This window comes from Odocoileus virginianus, unplaced genomic scaffold, assembly GCF_023699985.2.
Source record: "Odocoileus virginianus isolate 20LAN1187 ecotype Illinois unplaced genomic scaffold, Ovbor_1.2 Unplaced_Contig_2, whole genome shotgun sequence".
In the NCBI taxonomy this organism is placed as follows: Eukaryota; Metazoa; Chordata; class Mammalia; order Artiodactyla; family Cervidae; genus Odocoileus; species Odocoileus virginianus.
In genome coordinates, this window is record NW_027224319.1 from 1,920,476 (window position 1) to 1,940,179 (window position 19,704).

Genomic DNA, 19,704 nt, shown 5'->3' on the forward strand with positions numbered 1-19,704 from the left:
CATATGGTGATGCCACCAAGGCAGGCACTGTGACCCAGGGTTGGGCTCAGCCTGGGGGTGATGGGAAGATGCCTGCAGCTGGGCGGGGCCTGGACCAGACACACCGCTTTCCCCTAAAGGCTTCGGGTCCTGCCGAGAAGAGAAAGGCGGCGCTTGGTACTGACTTGGCCGCATCTGGAAAAGAAGTCTCCTGCCCCCTTCCCGCCACTGTGGGCTCCCCTGAGCCTTGAGCAGACTTCCTCCAAACTGAAGCTTTCTCCTCCTCATCTCTTAGACACGGTGGTATGCTCCAAAGCGCGGTCACACCGAGAAACAGTTCTTATCAAAAACGCTCAGATGCCTTTTCTTCCTCTTGGAGCACACTCACGGGTATATAGTTTGGTAATTGCTTTGTCAAAACTTTCCATTTGGATACATCTAGTGGTTTCTATTGTGAACAGTTCTAGGAGCAATACACATACATGTATGATTATAAATGTATACCTGCATGCACATGACATTTGTGCATTAGGGTTTATATGATTATATATTATAACAGAGTTTTACTGAGTTATTAAGGTACCAAAGAATGCATATATCCTAGGGGTACAGCCTGATGAATTCTCACCTGTTTATACCGCTGTAACTCCCCCAGATTGAGGTGTGGAGCACCTCTACTCCCCAAAGAGTTCCCCATGCTCCTCTGCAGTCAATAATCACCACCCCTCCACACACATAAAGCAACCAGTCTCTGACTTTTCTCACCACAGTTAAGTTTTGTCTGTTTTTAACTTCCTATGATGGACTCTTAGAGCCTGCAGTTCCTTGTGTCTGGTTTCTTTTACTTGATAGAATGTTTCTGAGATGCATCCATGATGTTGCATTTACCAGCACCCATTCTTTTTTATAGCTGAATGATAGTCTATTATATGACTGGACCTCAACACATTTACCTTAACTCCAGTTGATAGACAAGACACAACTTACTCTGAGCAAGACATAAACAGGTCATGCTAAATTTCAATTAACAGAAAGTCAGGGATGAGCAGAGGGAAACTTAGAGATCATCTATTTCAACTTTCTTATTTTGTTCAGAGGCCCAGAGAAGGAAGGTGACTAGCCCAAGGTCACACAGCTTTGTCAAGGCACAACTAAGACCCAAACCAAGCTGTCATCTGCTTCTCTGACCAGTCAAGACTCTTTTATATACATCTCCATATCTCACCATCTCTCTTAAACAAATGTGAAAACGTTAATCTTTTGTTTTCCAGAGAGACATCTTCGAGGCGTGTAGTGGCAAGAAAATGGGAATTGGTCTGGAGTGTGTGAAAGATAACTTTCTCCCTCTGAAGTCTAACATTTTCCTTGGCAAGAGTTGTAAGCCTTTCAAGCCCCTGGCACCTGGCTTTGTCTCTGTGCCTTGCGCTTCCCAGCTACCCCTCTAGAAAGGGAGGGCAGGAAAAGGGCAAGGCTCATGCTGTCTGGAGGGCACAGAATTGGGCAAAGACAGCCTTAGTGTGGAGCCCCAGCGTGGCACCGAGCCTGGTGAGGGTCAAGCAGCGAGAAAAATGGAAGAGAAAGGCCCCACGTAGGTAACTAATGCTTTCTTTAACTTCGCAGGGCCTTAGGAGACCCTCCTGAATGGGGCCTCAACATTTGGGGTGTCTCGAGCAGAGGGAGGAACCCAACTTCTGGACCGCCCTGGGTTGGGATCCCTGCTCAACGAGCTACGTGACCTTAGATGAATCATCTCCCCACTCCAAGCCTCTGCTTCTTCCTTGGCAAGTTGGAGAGAGTCCTTCCCACGGGGAAGGTTCAAGGACCCAGTGAGAAGACAATGGGAGCAAGGAGACGGGTCAGGCTGATTTCCATTCCCCTTCCTACAGCTGACGGAGGAGAAGACTCAAGGCCGCACCAACTAACCCACCTGCCAAGTTACGAAAGCCTTCCCATGCCCCCATCCCAGATCCGAGGCAAACCAGGCAGCTCGCACAGGCCTGCCCACAACTCCCCTCTGCTCAGCTCCAGGACAAGCAAGCAAGCCTGCACCGTGGTGGAGGGACATGGTTATTCTCCATGAGAATCAGGGAATGCGTCTCTGGGACTTTCCAGGCAGACAGATGCGGCTCGCCACGTGACCTGGGCAAGTGTCTTCCTCTTGCCAAGTTTTTATAGCTCTAATGGTAATTTGGGATTAAATAAGTCCTCCTGTACTGCAAGCTCATCACCAGGATTAAGTGAACTAATGACAGCAAAGCACTGAACACGGAGCCCTGTTAAAAAGAGACAGCAGGGACTTCCCTGGTGGTCCAGTGGTTAAGACTGTGCTTCCAATGCCAAGAGCGCAGATTCGGTCCCTGGTCAGGGCACTAACATCCTACATGATTCATGGCCAAAAAATCAACACATAAAGCAGAAGCAATGTTGTACCAAAACCAATAAAGACTTTAAAACAAACGGTCAAAAAAAAACAAGAAAAAAAAACTCGAAAAGAAAGAGAGACAACAGACCCAAAATGGGGTCACTTGTGCTAAGTTCCATGTTACCAAACAAAGACTCAAATATAACTTATTCACAGTTTCAGCCTTCCCTAGGAACAGCGTCTTAAACCAGTCAGTCTGGAATTACCCGGTTATCACGAGTGACATGATCTGTCTGATCGAAGCCTGCTGTCCCCTCAAGGGAAGGTGACCTTGCCACTAACGAACAGCTCTTTGCGAGTCTCACCTCCTCACCCCATCCTCTTCTGCCTATAAACGTCTTTCATTTTGTACAGCTCCTGGCGACTCTTTTCCAGTTGTTAGTTGGGATGCTGTCTGATCCATGAATAATTGAATAAGGCCAATAAGATCTTTAAATTGACTCCACTGAATTGTTTTTCTTTGTTTTTAACAACCCGGATGAAGCACAGTGGTTAAAAGAATGGGCCTGGTTTTCAGTCTGGGTCCAAATCCTGTCTCCATCACTTCTCAGCCGAGTAACCTTGGGAAACTCTCCAAAGCTCCTGGGGCCTCAGTTTCCTTCTTTGTAAACTGGGATGTGACTAGACCCCTGGAGAAGGAAGTGCCAACCCACTCTTGCCTGGAAAATTCCATGGACGGAGGAGCCTGGCGGGCTAAAGTTCAAGGCGTGGCAAAGAGTCGGACACGACTGAGCTCCCAGTACACGTGACTAGACACCCACCTCACACAGTGAGTGAGTTGCGCCAACGAGGTAATGGACGTGAAAAAATAAAACAGTTGGAAGCTGAGCAAACGTTAGAGAATCGTAGGACACAAGACAAGACCTGAGGGGGATGCCAAACAGCAGCACAATGGAAGTTTAATCAGTTACAGCGAGGCAACTGGATTCTCTGCTGCCACGGCAGCGGGAAACCCTTTTTTATCTTTGAAATGCTTCTCTTTCTAAGAGGGGCGATGCGGCAGCTGGAAAGAACGTGGCCTCTGGGTTCAGACTGCGTGTGGACACTGGGCAGGGGCAGTCCTCCCCTGGACTAAAATGCGCCGTCCTTGCAGGGGTCCCCTGAGGGTGAGGTGACAGGGGCCCAGCTCCCCGCCCACCCGCTGGCCCAGATTCAGCCTCCCCGAGGCGGGGGCTTCCTGGCTTGCCTTTGTGTCGGGGTTGTCAGGGGAGTGGAAGTTTGGCTCAGGAGCTCAGATGGCTCCAGGCCACTAAGGGAACGTTGGTGTTTGTTTACTGCTCAGCCTGCGTCCTTCTCTTCTGCTTTCTGCACACGGAGAGGAAGGCCTTCGGTGCCAGGAAGCAATCAGGATTCCTGGCTCCCCTGCCTTCCTCTGGCTGACCAGAAATAGGGCTCAGGGGGCTGCTCCAGCGAGAGGCAGGGCTTTGATCTCAGATGGACCTGCACTGCTTCTGTCCCGTACATTTTATGTACGCTTTTGAACTGTGTTGCTGGAGAAGACTCTTGAGAGTCCCTTAGACTTCAAAGAGATCAAACCTATCAAGTATCCTAAAGGAAATCAACCCTGAATATTCACTGGAAGGACTGATGCTGAAGCGCCAATACTTTGGCCACCTGATGCAAAGAACCAACTCATTGGAAAAGACCCTGATGCTGGGAAAGATTGAGAGGCAGGAGGAGAAGGGGACGGCAGAGGATGAGATGGTTGGATGGCATCACCAACTCGATGGGCATGAGTCTGAGCAAACTCCAGGAAAGTAAAAGACAGAAGAGCCTATCGTGCTTCAGTCCATTGGGTCGCAAAGAGGAGGACAGGACTTAGCGGCTGAACAACACACATTTTAAACCACATCCTCTTAGGCAAGTGCCTTCAAGCTCTGATCCTACATTTCAATCTTTCAAATGGAGACAATAATGGTCCTTACCTCTGTTACAGGGGTGCCTTTCTTGTGCAGAATCAGGGTGTCTTCTACTCTTGTTGTTACAGATGAAGACGGGCCTGGTGTCACCTTCTGACCAATGTGTCCACTAGCAGGAGCGGAGCCAGGCCTCCTCCGTGGCTCCAGGGAGTGTGGCAGAACGTGTGCACTTGACAATGTCCACCGAGTGCTTGCCACACAGCACGTGCTCACTATGTGCTGATTCCTGCTTCTCCAAACCTCCGAGGCAGGTCTGAGATGGCCCAGAATGTCTTTGGACATCGTGGTCATTATTCCTTCTGCTCAGCCCCTTCCAGCTCCCAAGGGCTTCAGGTCTCCTTCCCCCAGGGCCGCCCCGTGAGGTCTTGTCACCGTGCAGTGGAGGAAACTCAGCAGGGAGACTCTCATCAAGGCAGAGCTGCAGGGTGATAGCTGCATCCTCTTCATCTACTTCCCGTCCATCATTCATTCATTCAACAAGTATTTAGTGAGGGTATACTACGTACTGTGGCCATAAAGTAGTTAACAGGACAGATCATCTTGGCCTATGGAGTTTATTGTCTAGATGGGAGAGAGGGACGTGAATAAATGAATTAATGACACAAGGAGTTCTTAATGACAAATTTACAGCCCAGGCCCTAGGCATTTCTGCTGCCCCCCCTGAGTCTCGGGAGTGGCAGAGTTTTCTGGAAAAGTCCATCTTTCTAAAGTCTCAGCTCCTTCTGGACAGTCACTCTAAAGCGTGTCCAGTAGGAGCGCCGTCTCCACCAGCACATCTGTGGATCCACTTTTTTTTTTTGCCATGCCTTGTGGGTTGTGGGATCTTAGTTCCCCAACAAGGGACTGAACCCATGCCCTAGGCAGCGAAAGCTTGGAGTCCTAGCCACTGGACTGCCAGGGAGTTCCCTGGATCTGCTATTGGTCCAGGTGGACGGGGGGTGTTGGAGAGAAACAGATTTGTTCCCTCCTCCTCTCTGGACTTTCTATTTCCTCGACCCTCACAGGCTTTTGTTGTTGTTCAGTCACTCAATCGTGCCTGACTCTGTGTGAACCCATGGACTACAGCACGCCAGGCTTCCCTGTCCTTCACTCTCTCCCGGAATTCGCTCAAACTCATGTCTATTGAGATGATGGTGCCATCCAATCATCTCATCCTCTGTCTCCTTGAAGGGCAGGAGATGCGCAGACAAGTTCCAGAGCACCCTTGTGCCTGGGGTTTGGGTCATGGAGGGGTAGCACCGGAAGGCCCTTGGTGACTGCAGATACCCAAAGACGGATCTCAAACACAGATGTCCCTCTTGGAATTCAGGGAGCCCAGGGCATTTTCTACCCTGCAGTGCTCTCCCCCGGCCATCTCATTTGCTAAAGGCAGAGCTTCTGGCCAGCAGCCCGGTCTTGGGGCCGGAGGGAAGATACTTTCAAGGAGGTGGCAGACCTGTATCTTGGCCACTCCCAACTGCTGGGGACAGAGCAATGGCCTGGGATTTAGAAGACCTGGCTGCAGGTTCAGTGACTCCTAGGGTCATTACCGCAAAGAAACCTGTCAGTGTGAGATGCAGAAGCCGTGTTCGTTTTAGAGGGATCATGTGAGGCTTGCAGCTTTCCCATAGTCTGGCTACCAGGCTACGGGGAACTGAAGTTGTGGATAGAATTCCACCCCTACAGTGACATTTATTAAGCAACAGTTGTGAGCAAGCAGGCCTCAAACAGTTCATGCAACATGATATTAATTCAGGAAGTCTTAGGGACTTTCTGGTGGTCAGTAAGGACTTCACTTTCCACTTCAGGGGGCATGGGCTCGGTCCCTGATTGGGGGACCAAGGTCCCACATTGCTATGGGGTGTGGCCAAAAATTTTAAAAAAATCAGTGAATCTTAGACAGAGGTAAGAATAGTCTAGAGCCATATTCTGCGACTATTAAGAGTCCCCATCAGGCAACTAGAATCTCCCTACATTGCTGGCCAGATACAGAATCCGGAATGCTCATGGAGTCTCACCCCCCTCTTCCTGCCGGGAGAGGGGGCATCTCTAAAATGTTTTAGCCAAGCTACATGCTCTCGATACCAGCAACTTCGTCAACAAGTGCCTGTTACTAGCATCCATTAAGCTCGCTGACAAGCCACTGATTTCACCTCTGAAAACCCACTGATTTTTAAGTCATTATGCGAATTAGCAAAATCTCTGGTTGATCAACACCGAAGGTAAAGCTCTTGTCCAAGCGGCTGCTGGAGCCAGCAAGGCCTTCTTGGAGAGGATGCCAGCTGGACCGTGAATTCCAGATTAAAGCAACTGAAAACTACTCCAGAACTGCAGCTTCGACAGAAACACAGGTTCCTACTCCTTCATCGTTTCTGAAGTGCTTTAGACTTGACTTCTGACATCATGGTGGCAAGCTCCTGACAGCGCCCCCAGCGGCTCTCTCCACATCCCCATCTCTAAGGTCACTCCTACCCCAGACACATGTTACAGACTGGCTCTGGGGGCAGAGTCTTGGGCAAGGCTCTTCCAGGCTCCCTGCGGACAACTCTGGGCATTTTTCAATACCTGCCTTTCTTCCTTCCTCCCCTACCCCCACCAGCAATATTACTGATGTATAACATTGTATTTGCTTTGAACTCTGGGGGCCTCGCCTGCAGCAGCTTGAAGCAGGGGTTTGGTTCCCAGCCCAGAGACTGAGGTTGGGTCTCAGCAGTGAGAGCATCAAATCCTAGTCACTAGACCAGTGGGGCTTCCCAGGTGGCGCTAGTGGTAAAGAACCCACTGCCAGTGCAGGAGACACAAGAGACACGGGTTCGATCCCTGGGTTGGGAAGATCCCCTGGAAGGAGGGCATGGCAACCCACTCCAGTATTCTTGCCTGGAGAATCCCATGGACAGAGAAGCCTGGTGGGCTGCAGTCCACGGGGTTGCAAAGAGTTGGACATGACTCAGCATGTGCACAAACAAAAAACAAACTAGTGGTTAGTATAAAGTCCTTGGGCCTTCAGCTTGGTAGAAAAAAATCCCACAAAGACAGAAAGGAGTGAAACAAGTAAAGAGTTCATTAGGAGGAAAAAGAATATAGTGCGTGTGGCTGGACACGCGGTGGACTCAGAGAGTCGCACCCTCATGGAGGTAGTTTGAGTCACGTATATGCAGCATTTGTGCCAGGTTTCCTTTGGCCAATCGTCCGGCTTTGCCTGGCTCTGAGCCCATGTTTGGTTCATCTCAGGATCCTCCCATGTGTGCCTGCATGCCTCTCAGCCAAGATGGATTCTACCAAAGAGGCCTATGGGCAGGTAGACTTAGCATCACTCCCCTTTTGACCTCCTAGGGGCTTTTCTGTGCAGGTGTAGTCGGGGAATGAGAGTGTAGTCTCATTCTCCTGACTCTGAGAATGAGATGTATGTGGTCTCCTATCTTCTATCCAGGCAGGGCCCAGCCTCCTGTTTTGACTGTCTTGCTATTCTTGTCTCAGAGTATCGATCTGAGGGATCGATACAGGGAATGAAATCTCCAATTGCTTTACCCTGCGGGGGCCCAACCACCTCCTACCTCCTTTTCAGGTGTACAACATAATGATTCAATATTTGTATATATTGTGAAATGATCACTGCAGTAAGTCTAGTGAACATTCATCACCAGTTACAGTTCTTTTCTTGTGATGAGAACTTCTAACACTTACTCTCTTAGCAACTGTCAAATATGCAACACAGTATTACTAACTATGCATCACCATACTTTACATCCCACGACTTACTTATTTTACACACGGGGGATTTGTACCTTTTGATGCCCTTTGCTCATTTCTCCCACCTCTCAACACCCCCACTTCTGGGAACCATTGATTTCTTCTCTGTATCCATGAGCTCAGTTTGTTTGTTTAGACTCCACATATACGTGAGATCACACAGTATTTGTCTTTCTCTGAATTATTTCACTTAGCACAGTGCCCTCCAGGTCCACACATGCAGTAGTAAATGGCAGGATCTCCTTCTTTTTAAGATTAATTTAATTACATTTTGGCTGCCTTGGGTCTTCGCTGCTATTGTGCAGGCATTCTCTAGTTGTGCCAAGCATAGGCTACTGTTAGTCGCCGTATGTGAGTTTCTTGGAGGGATGGTTTCTCTGGTTGTGGAGCCAGGAGCTAAGCATACAGGCTGAGTCGTCCCCCGGCAAGTAGGGTCTTCCTGGACCAGGAGTTGAACCTGTGTCCCCTGCATTGGCAGATGGACTCCTAACCACTGAACCACCAGGGAAGCCCAAGATTTCCTTCTTCTTACGGCTGAATAATATTCCATTTCGCGTGGGTGTGATGTCAATAATGTATATATATATAATATACATAGCACACATCAGTATCACATTTTCTTTATCCATTCACTCCTTGATGGACACTTAGATTGTTTCTAAATCTTGGTTATTGTCAGTAATGCTGCAAGGAATATGGGGACGCACAGATCTTTTCCAATCAATGTTTCTGTTTCCTTCAGATAAATGCCCAAATGTGGAATTGCAGTGTCCCTGGGTAGTTTTTATTTTTTGAGGTCTTCCACACCTTTTTCCAAAGAGGTTGCCTCAAATTACACCCCCACCAGTAGTGCCCGAGAGATCCCTTTTCTCTACACTCTTCCCCACCAACACTTGTAGCTTCTTGTCTTTTGGGTGATAGCCACTCCGTCCTGGCTTTGATTTGCATTTTCCTGATGACGAGCGATGTTGAGTATCTTTTCATGTACCTGTTGGCCATCCATAAGTCTTCTTTGGAAGACTGTGTTCAGATCCTCTGCCCATTTTTAAATCAGAGTCTTCGTTCACACCTTTCATTTCGGCAACAGCAGTCCTGCCAGTCAGTTGGACTTCCCTCCGTCAAGAGGTCATAGTTTCTCCTCCAGGGGCCTCCATCCAGAGTGTTTATCCTTGGGGCAGTGTGTCTGTTTGCAGCTGGAAGAGCCAAGCCTTACCCCCACCACTCTTGTTCAACTGGTCATTTGTTCATTAACAACTGGCAGGGTTATTTTCCATGTGCAATGACGGTGCTAGTGTTAATTTCTGTCTCTCCAGTTAGACCATTTGCTGCACCCTCTGTTCCTAGTACATCCTGGGGCTCAGGAAATATCGCACTAGTGTGTGGATGAATGGCAGGACAGAAAAACCTGGCTCAGGGCTGTGGATGCCTGAGCAGAAGCATGGCCTCTCCCTGATGCTTCCTTGGCCCCTCTATTTAATGATTCTCCCAGGTTGGGTTAAGCCTTGCGAGAGAGGATAAATTAACTGCGAGGCTTCCTTCTCTGGCTGAGTGCCCTGTAAGAGTGACTTCAATTAGCTGATTGCCAGAGCGAGAGGTTCTTTTCCTTGCCTGATTCTCCTGGGATTCTGAAAAGCTGAGACCTGGTGACACTGCAATGGATCGAGGGAGAGAGAGGAAAAGAAATCGAAAGGGCAGATGGAGAGAGCGTGTCACAGCCAACTAATATCTGCTGAGATCTCCCTCCACGTCAGCCAAGCTTGGAGGGAGACTTAGAGATGGAGGGCTGAAAAATAACCAGGCCCTGGCCTTTAAGGAACTTGGAATCTAGACCAGCGGCCAGCAAACTCCAACCAGTGGGCTGACTCTGGCCCATGGATTGCTCTTGTAAATAAGGTTTTATTGGAACACAGCCAGGCTCATTCATTTGAGTACTGTTTACAGCTGCGTTCCAGGCTTCCCAGGTGGCACTAGTGGTAAAGAACCCACCTGCTGATGCAGGAGACATAAGAGATGCAGGTTCAATCCCTGGGTTGGGAAGATCCCCCGGAGAAAGGAATGACAACCCAGTCCAGTATTCTTACCTGGGAAATCCCACGGACAGAGGACCTGGCGGGCTACAGCCTTAGGGTCACAGAGGGTCAGACACCACTGAAGCAACATAGCCTGCATGCACGCGTGGCTGCTTTCAGTCAATGCCAGCACTGAGCATTTGCAACAGGAACTGTATGTGGCCATCAAACCTAAAGGACTAACAGTCTGCAGGAAAAGGAAAAGCCTGCCAGGCCCCGGGGCAGAGCCCAGGCAGACATGCAGTCAGGAAGAGAAGCAGAGAGAAGCGTGAGGGAAGTGAAAGTGCGTGCAGCTGGAAAACTGGGACGAACAGGACACACCTGCCCTGTGGCATGAGGCGGCTGCCAGCAGTTCCCCAAATGCCCCACTTGCCATCCTTTGCCAGGACGAACCCCCCACCGAGAGCCTGCTCCTTTGGGATGATCAGTGCTTTTGGACACGCCGCTGAGGAGGGTCGTTCACCCTCAGCTCACACCCTGACGGTGGGTTAGCGGACGAGATCGTGCAGGAGGAGGCAAGGCTGCCCAGGCTTTCCAGAAGTCTGGAAGAAGGGAGGGGGAAAGTGAGCAGCACTGTAAGCCAAAGCAGCCGTGTTTATCAGGGATGAGCCTGCTGCAAGAGTGTCTCTGAGACTGGGGTTTCTGAAAGGTGGGGTTGCAGGTGTGACTTAGGGGTCATTTGCCCCCTAAAAGCAGAGCTGCCCTTCCTGCCCCCCTCCCAAACCTTGCAGAGTGTCTTCCCACATGCAGATGTGTGGACACCCAGATCTGCACACGTGTGCACACTTGTATACATCCGGTGCACTGGTGGGTGTTAGGGATGTGTTCACATTTTGTCTCAAGAGTGGCGGTGGGCGAACTTTATACAATTTTGGGGGACCCACTTCATAGACAACAAAAGAGTCCAAAATGTAGCTGACTCATTAAAGAAGACCCTGATGCTGGGAAAGACTGAAACGCAGAAGAAGGGGATGGCAGAGGATGAGACGGTTGGATGGCATCACCGACTCAATAGACATGAGTGAACTCCGGGAGACAGTGAAGGACAGGGAAGCCTGGCATGCTGCCGTCCATGGGGTTGCAGAGTTGGACACACCTGAGCAACTGAACAACAACTTTAAGACAAAGATTTCAAAATTACCAATACAAATTTAGGTATACAAGCACATAAGTTTTAAAAATGGACAAATACCAGAAATATCACAAAAGCTAGAAAATTCATATATATATTTTATTAACTCCCTGATATCATTGAAAATGAGTTTTCTACTCTTTTTTTTTGTGAGGGGGGGTGCTGTACACTGTGACAGCCTCTTCAACCCTCTATTTCAAAAAGAAAAATGCATCCCTATGTTCACAGAAGCACTATTTACAATAGTCAAGACATGAAAACAACCTACATGTCCATCAGCAGATGAATGAACAAAGATGAGGCACATATGTACAATGGAATACTATTCAGCCATAAAAAAGAATGAAGTCAGGCCATTTTCAGCAACATGATGGACCTACAGATTATCACACTAAATAAAGTCAGAAAGAGAAAGACAAATACCACATGACATCATTTATATGTGGAATCTAAAATATGACACAAATGAACATATCTATGAAACAGACTCACAGACATAGAGAACAGTCCTGTGACTGCCAAGGAGTAGGGAAGTTGAGGTTAGCAGGCACAAACTATTATATATAGACTGAATGAACAGCAAGGTCCTACTGTATCGCATGGGGAACTACTTTCAGTATCCTGTAATTAAAACATAATGGAAAAGAATTTTTAAAAAGAAGGTATGTACATATATATGTATCACTAAATCACTTTGCTATACAGCAGACATTAATATTGTAAATCAACTATACTAAGATGCATAAAACAGGACTTCATGCAGGTATTTGCTGCTTAGCATGACTTTGCATGTGGGTCCTATGGATATAGGAATCCCGATCAAGTTTGTATGTTTTCCATCACAAAGAGAAGAAGAATATACAGTGTACTTGGAGTGATATATGTTGCAGATTTGGGCATATGCTGCATTAACAAACTTAGGCCCAAACGGAGAAAAAAAACTTTTTGACTAGGTGTCAATGAGAACTGAATCCAACTACAGAATACATGTCTGATGATTAGAAGAATCTCTCATGTTCGTTTCCAAGAGTAATTCCTGACTTACACCTCTCCAACCTTGTTTCCTGTGACCCACACATTTCTGGCACGTAAGGCACCAGGGAACACAATGAGGTGGTTCAGCCCAGCCACAGGCCCCACTCCTCCATGTCCAGACTCAGTGGGAGTCGGCGCCTGGCATCAGAGTGACTGCTGGAGCGACTGCCAGGCCAGGATGGCTGATATTAAACCATCTATGGGACAGTTGTTATTCAGTTGCTAAGTCATGTCCAAATCATTGCAACTCCATGGACTACAACATGCCAGTCTCCTCTGTCCTCCACTATCTTCTGGAGTTTGCTCAGATTCATGTCCATTGAGTCGGTGATGCCATCCAACCATCTCATCCTCTGTTGTCCCCTTCTCCTCCTGCCTTCAATCTTTCTCAGCATCAGGGTCTTTTCCAATGAGTCAGCTCTTCCCATCAGGTGGCCAAAGTATTGGAGCTTCAGCATCAGTCCTTCCAATGAATATTCAGGATTGATTTCCTTTAGGATGGACTGGTTTGATCTCCTTGCTGTCCAAGAGTCTTCCCTACCACCAGAGTTCAAAAGCTTCAATGCTAAAACTGAAGCTCCAATGCTTTGGTCAGTTGATGTGAAGAGACAACTTATTGGAAAAGACCCTGAGGCTAGGAAAGATTGAGGGCAGGTGGAGAAGGGGGTGACAGAGGACGAGATGGTTGGATGACGTCATTGATTTAATGGACAGGAGTTTGTCCACTGGAGTCAATGGGCATTGAGTCATTGGACTGCATGGACAGGGGCAAACTCCAGGAGATGGTGAAGGACACGTGCTGCAGTCCATGGGCTTGCAAAGAGTCGGACACAACTAAGCAACTGAACAACAATGTATATACAGGTGTGTGCCCACTTCTGTGTTTGCTATGAACCTGCTTCTGTTATATTTTCTCTGAGTGTGTATGCATGCTGGTATGGGTATATTCTGGAAGCTTTTCTACTTGTTGGTTTGTGCAGGTGTGAGCTTTCCTAGATGAATGCCAAGTATATTTGCTGCAGACTTGCACATGCCTAGTCAGCACATGTGCCTGCCCTCCAATCCCAATCCCCCGGGGAGATTCTGGTCAGTTCCCCAAGCTGGGCAACTACTAGAGAGCACAGGCTTTGAAATCTGGAGTCCTGCCACTGACTGGCTTGGCAAGTGACTCCAGTCCCAGTGTTCTGATCAGTAAAATGGGGACACACTTCCCAGCTTCCCCGTGAGTAGCCTACACGGTAACGTGGCTTTGTTAGTTACGAGGATACTGGGGGAGCGACTTCCCTCCCCACTCTATGTCCCAAAGACCTGACCCTTTCCAGGTGCTGAAACTGGAGGTAGCTCTGTAGCTCTGCATCTCTGAAAGTGCTGCCATGGCAACCACCGCCTCCTGCTCCTGTGTCAAGTCAGCAGTGTGGGATGGGGCTCTCATAACTGCTAGGCCTGGGTGCGGCAGATGAGCAGGCTCACGGGAAGTCCCTACCCCACCCTTCTCTTCCAAAGTGGCCGGGGGAGGATTCAGGGAGGCTGTTATCTTTGTTGCTTGGGTTCTGCTCCTTCTATCATGCTCCCTCCAGCAGCAGCTCGAGCAATATCTTTAAACTTTAGCACACCTGAAAATCAACTGGGCAGCTTTCAGAAAGGCAGACACTTGTGCCTACCCCCAGAAAGTCTGCTTCAATATGTCTGAGAGGGTACGGGGCACCTGCATTCTTACTATGCTCCCTGGAACCATACCTGCAAAAACTCGGCATGCTTAGTGTGGGGGCCGCTTTTACTGCTGATCCCCACAACATGATCAGACACTTCATTCACTTATTCACTCACCAGTGTATCTGCATAATCAATTATCCATTCACCCACTCATATGTAAATAACCATTCCCTCATTTGTCTTCTTATTTATTTAAAGGCATCTATTAATGTCTTAAGCTCTGAGAGATGAAAGAATTAAGGATGTATTCCCTGCATCCTAGCAGGAGGTTCCAGGCAATGTTTTTCATATTGTGGCAAAATGAATTTAATGGATTCACTGGCATATTTTAAAAATTGAAGAGAATAGGCTGTAATAGGAAATATTAGTGTGCATAGCAGTTAGCAAGGGAAAACAGTGTTTGGGAAACTTTCACATCCTGTGTACATGTGGGTGTGGATATTGGCTTTTAGTGAGAAAGGCATTTTCCGCTGAGGGACTGGGGGCTGGAAATAAATGACCATGTGGCATGCATGCCGGTTTCTGGGAGTGGGCGGCGCTGAGGGGGCAACACAGCTCTATCCCTCTGTCAGCGTGGCATTGAGAGGCTTCACGGAGAAGGCGACATTTCAACTGGGTCTTGAACCATGAGCAGGAGTTCTTTCACTGAGGGAGGAGCAGGGGATTGCAGGTGGAGGTAACAGTGTGTGCAAAAAGCACAGCGGTGTGGAAAAGCAGAGGGAAGAGCCAGACGACCCGCGGGCTTGGAGCGTGGAAGGTGTGGCTGGAAACGGGGTGAGCAGAGGTGGAGAGTAAGGAAAGTCTGGATCCCCAAGGGCCCGAATGCCAGGGAAGGCGCTCAGGTGTTAGTATGGTACCCTCTGGAGCCCCTGGGATGACAGCAGGGACGTGATGTGGTCAGAGTGGCCGCCTGGACAGACCGCACCAGCAACGCTGGGCCCGGGAAACTGGTGGATGACTGCGACTGTTCTGTGTGTTCTGCAGTCCTGGGGTGGGTTCAGACGCTGCTCTGTGGTGTGAGGTGGCAGGGAGCATTACTAGGCAGTGGCCTGTGGCTGGCAGTTAAGGATACACTTGAGAAGCATTTAGGAGGTGAAATAAACGGGACGCTCTGATTGGCCAGGGGAAGGAAGCATCCGGAAGAGCACGCACTGAGGCCTGGGGTCCTGTTGTGGGGAGCTGGGTGGATGGGAAAACCACTGAATCTCGTCTCAGCAGGCCTCCTTAGTGGCTTAGTGGTAAGGAGTCCGCCTGCCAATGCGGGAGATGTGGGTTCGATCCCTGGTCCAGAAAGATCCCTTGGAGGAGGAAATGGCAACTCACTCCTGTATTCTCAGCTGGAGAATCTCATGGACAGAGGAGCCTGGTGGGCTACAGTCCAAGGGGTCACAGAGAGTTGGACGCGGCTGAGCAACTGAACTGATGTTGCCACCTGATTTCAGCACACACACTCTCCCTGGGAAGTGGAGGTAATTACTTAGCCCTCCAACTAACAGAGGAGTTTCTATAGCCTTATGGTTAAAAAAAAGTTTTAAAGCTGGTAACAGAGGCTCATTACAGGAGTCATGATGGCAGTGTGGTGTCCACTGCTAACCTCACTTCTCCTGTTCTCAATGTCTGGACAATTATGCTCCCCCTCACCCCCAACCCCACCCCGTGATGGCTAATTTTATGCTTTAACTTGACTGGCCCGTGGGATGCCCAGATAACTGGCTAAACATTAATTCTGGGTATGACCGTGAGGATGTTTCCAGAAGAGACCAGCATTTGTGTTGATAGACTGAGTGAAGACCCATCTCCCCAGCGCAGGTGGGTGTCACTCAACCTGGGAAGGACTTGAATGGAGCACAAAGCAGGACGAAGTGCGGGCACTGATCCCTCGACTTGACTGCTGGAGCCGTGACCTTATCCTACTGCCCTAGGACTGGGGCTCACACCATTGGCTCACCTGGTCCTCGGGACTTTGGAATCAGACTAGGAACACACCATCGGCCTCTCTGGAGCTCTGGCTTGCAGACAGAAGACCGTGGTACTTCTCAGCTTCCGTAACAGCACAAGTCAATTAGTTGCTGCTGCTCGGGTTTTAAAGCGCTCACTTCCTCTGGCTCAGAAACCCCGAAGTCCTGTGTTGAAACATCAGTGTCATAAATGGGTGGCCCGTCAGCCAACTGGATCCCTAAGCAAAGAGCCCCCACCCACCTGGGCCAGCCCTTGGTTGGACATGTAGTGTGAGCAAGAAGTAAATCTTTGTTGCCCTAAGCTGATGAAATGCAGGGTTCTTTCTTACCCACCCTGGCTGGTATAAACCTCCCCCTCCCCCCTCCCATTTGTTGAGCATCTACTGTGTACCAGGCTCTTTCTTTATCAAATAGGTAGAAGGGCTCTGTCACTATACAAGAGTTTTGCCACTTTATGGTAAACTCTTCTTGACCTCCCATCCCGTTCAGAGGGAAAGCCCGGTTCTGACCAGTAGGACCTAGAAAGCCCCTCACTGTCTGCTGTCTGCTCTGTCTGATCCTCCTCACACCCTCCTCCCAACCCTACCGGCTTCCTTGCTTTTCCTCCAGTGCTAGGCACGCTCCTACCCCAGACCCCTGCTCTGGAAAGCTGTTCCTTCCGCCTGGAATGCTGTTCCTCTGCGTAATCCTCGCGATTTGCCATCTTACCTCCTTTGCTCAAACCTCACTTTCTCAGCGAGGTGTTCCTGGACTAAAATTTAATCCCACCTGCCTTCCCTGCTTCATTATTATTATCACCTTCTCCTGATTTACACGTACCTTATTTTTTCTTGTTTACTGTCTCTCTCCCCACCGGAATGGGATCTCCCCAGAGCAAGGATTTTGGTTGTCTCTGATCCCTGTTGAATCCCCAGGGCCCGGCACATAGAGGTCCTCAAGAAATTAACTTGAATAAATGAATACATGAGTCTGTGAGGAGGGCACTTTGGTTCCATCTTCAGTGGAGGAAGCAGAGACTCACCACCTGGCCGAGGTCGCTCAGTTGTAAGACCCACAGCTCGTGTTCTAAACCTGCCCTGTCTCACACGTTGCTGTTTAGTCACTGACTGGTGTCTGACTCTTTGCGACCCCCTGGACTGTAGCCCGCCAGGCTCCTCTGTCCATGGAATTCTCCAGGCAAGAATACGGGAGTGGGTTGCCATTTCCTCCTCCAGGGGATCTTCCTGACCCAGGGATCGAACCCACGTCTCTTGCATTAGCAGGCAGATTCTTTACCTCTGAGCCACCGGAGAAGCCCGTCTCATACATTAGGCAACAGTAACACTGTGTGGGATTCCCATCTTTATCTTGAGTGTCTAGAGGGCCACTGTGACTTTAGGCTGGTCCTACCAAGCTGGTCCAACTAGGCTGGTCCTGGGAAGGTCTCCCTTCCCAGCCTGGCTTAGAGGGATCTGCCCCAAGCAGGGCTCTGGGCTGTGTTGGGGCTTCTGAGTCGGGCAGCAGCGCCACCTGCTGGCCATGTGAACCCCTCCATGTCTCTTGCTCCCTGACGGGCAGGGAAGGAGCCAGGCAAGCTCTGGGACTTAAAGGGTTGAAGTGTCTTATGCCTACAGGGCATAAGCCGACAGACCCCATTATCTCCACAATTATTCACAGCAGCATTGAGAGCTGGGCTGCAACAGACCCGGCTTTAATTCCCAGCTGCACCACATTTGAAAATGTGGTGGGAAATGATGCTGGGAAAGATTGAGGGCAGGAGGAGAAGGAGACGACAGAGGATGAGTTGGTTGGGTGGCATCACCGACTCGATGGACATGAGTTTGAGTAAACTCCGGAAGCTGGTGATGGACAGGGATGCCTTGCGTGCTGCGGTCCTTGGGGTTGCAGGGAGTCGGACCCAACTGAGCGACTGAGCTGAACTGCACCACTTTCTAGCTGTGGAACCTCTAGTTTCAGACCCTTATCTATAAATTAAGCAGCTGTCTCCTGGATGCAGTGAGGGTCAAGCTATAATGCCCACAGACCACCCCTCAGAGAGCCCTTCCCAGACCATGCCCGTCTGAAAGAACCCCTCCTCTCCCTTCAAGCCTTTTTTTTTTTTTTTGATCCTTTCACTTTACCTTGTTTTTTTCTTTATAGCACATACCACCGTCTGACATTTTAATATTCCTTGTTCACTGTCTTCCCCACAAAATGTCAGCTCTATCAGCGTAAAGACTTTGCTCCCTGCTGTATTCCAGGAGCCTTCTGCAGGGCTGGGTGCCTTGTATGGCTAAAGAAAAATACTTCTGTGTTGAAACACACTTTGTGTTTTGACACAAAGTGTTCGGTAAACATTACTGTTTTTGTGGTTCTGCGTTTATTTATTCATTTATTCACTTGCTCCTCTCATAGTTGATTCACTCACATATACTTCTTTTTTCATTATGGTGAAACATATAGAACTCAAAAGCTACCATTGTAAACACATTTTGAAGTGTGCAGTTCAGTGGCATTAAGGACATTCACACTGCTGCTTAACCATCACCAACAAGCCTCTCCAGAAATTTTTCATTTTCCCCCACTCCCAGGCCCTGGCCCTCACCATTTCACTTTCTGTCTCTATGACTTTTGGCTACTCCAGGGACTTCATGTAAGAGTGATAGTTGCTCAGATAGTTGCCTGACTCCTTGCAATCCCATGGACTGTAGCCTGCCAGGCTCCTCTATCTATGGAATTCTCCAGGCAAGAATACTGGACTGAGTTGCCATTTCCTTCTCCAGGAATAAATTAATTTATGTGCAAATCACTCAGTTGTGTCCGACTTTTTGCGACCCCATGGACTGTATAGTCCATGGAATTCTCTAGGCCAGAATACTGGAGTGGGTAGTCTTTCCCTTCTCCAGGGGATCTTCCCAAACCAGGGATTGAACCCAGGTCTCCCACATTGCAGGCAGAGTCTTTACCAGCTGAGCCACAAGGGAAACCTTCATGTAAGAGGAATCCCTGTTTTATCTTTTGTCACATGTATTTCTTGAGCCCCTACTGTGTACATAGGAAGTGGTGCTGGTAGGACTACAGTGAGGATGGGAGGTGATCAGTGCGCCCTGTTCTAGATAAAACACCTAGAACAGGGCCTGTTACAGGGGAAGAGCCCAAATAAAATGGGCACCATCCCCTGCAGATTCCTTTCTGAGCTGTGAGGTGCTCAAGCCTGGGCTGGGAATTAACTTCTCAGACTCCTGTCTACTTTTTCTGTGGGTGCTATACCGAGCAGAGACAACAGGTGGCAGCCTCGTGCCATGAAGAGGCCTTTGGCCGCTGCCTTCAGAGGGAGATGATGATGTCTGGAGCTCCAGGGGCCGCAGGAAGTGGTTTAGAAGGTCCTAGCGAGTGGGATATGGGGGCCCAAGTCCGTCAGGGTTTGCATCGGCCCAACAAGGAGGAGGCGGAGGGGAAGAGAAGGGGCAGCATGTTGTAGGGGAAAGCGCGTGAGTTGGCACCGGACACACGTGGTGGGCTCAAGCCCCGCCACTTCCCTGCTGTGTGGTATTGGGTGAGTCTCTTCACCTCTCTGAGCCTCTGCTTCAGCATCTGTAAATGTGCTGTGCTAGTCACTCAGTTGTGTCCAACCCTCTGCGACCCCATGGACTGTAGCCCTCCTGCCGTTCACCAAAGGTCACTCTGATTCCCACTCCCCAAGTTCTGACTGCCACCCTGAGCCGTCAGAAGTTTTCCAGACCATTTTACAGCCCACTGCTCCAGAGCC

The 19,704-nt window shown here is 49.3% G+C and overlaps 1 pseudogene; it reads left to right on the forward strand.

The window, feature by feature from the left end:
* The window catches only part of LOC110124132 (store-operated calcium entry-associated regulatory factor pseudogene), a 35,360-nt pseudogene extending 15,944 nt beyond the window's left edge, over positions 1-19,416 (forward strand).
* Positions 19,417-19,704: the final 288 nt, after the last annotated feature.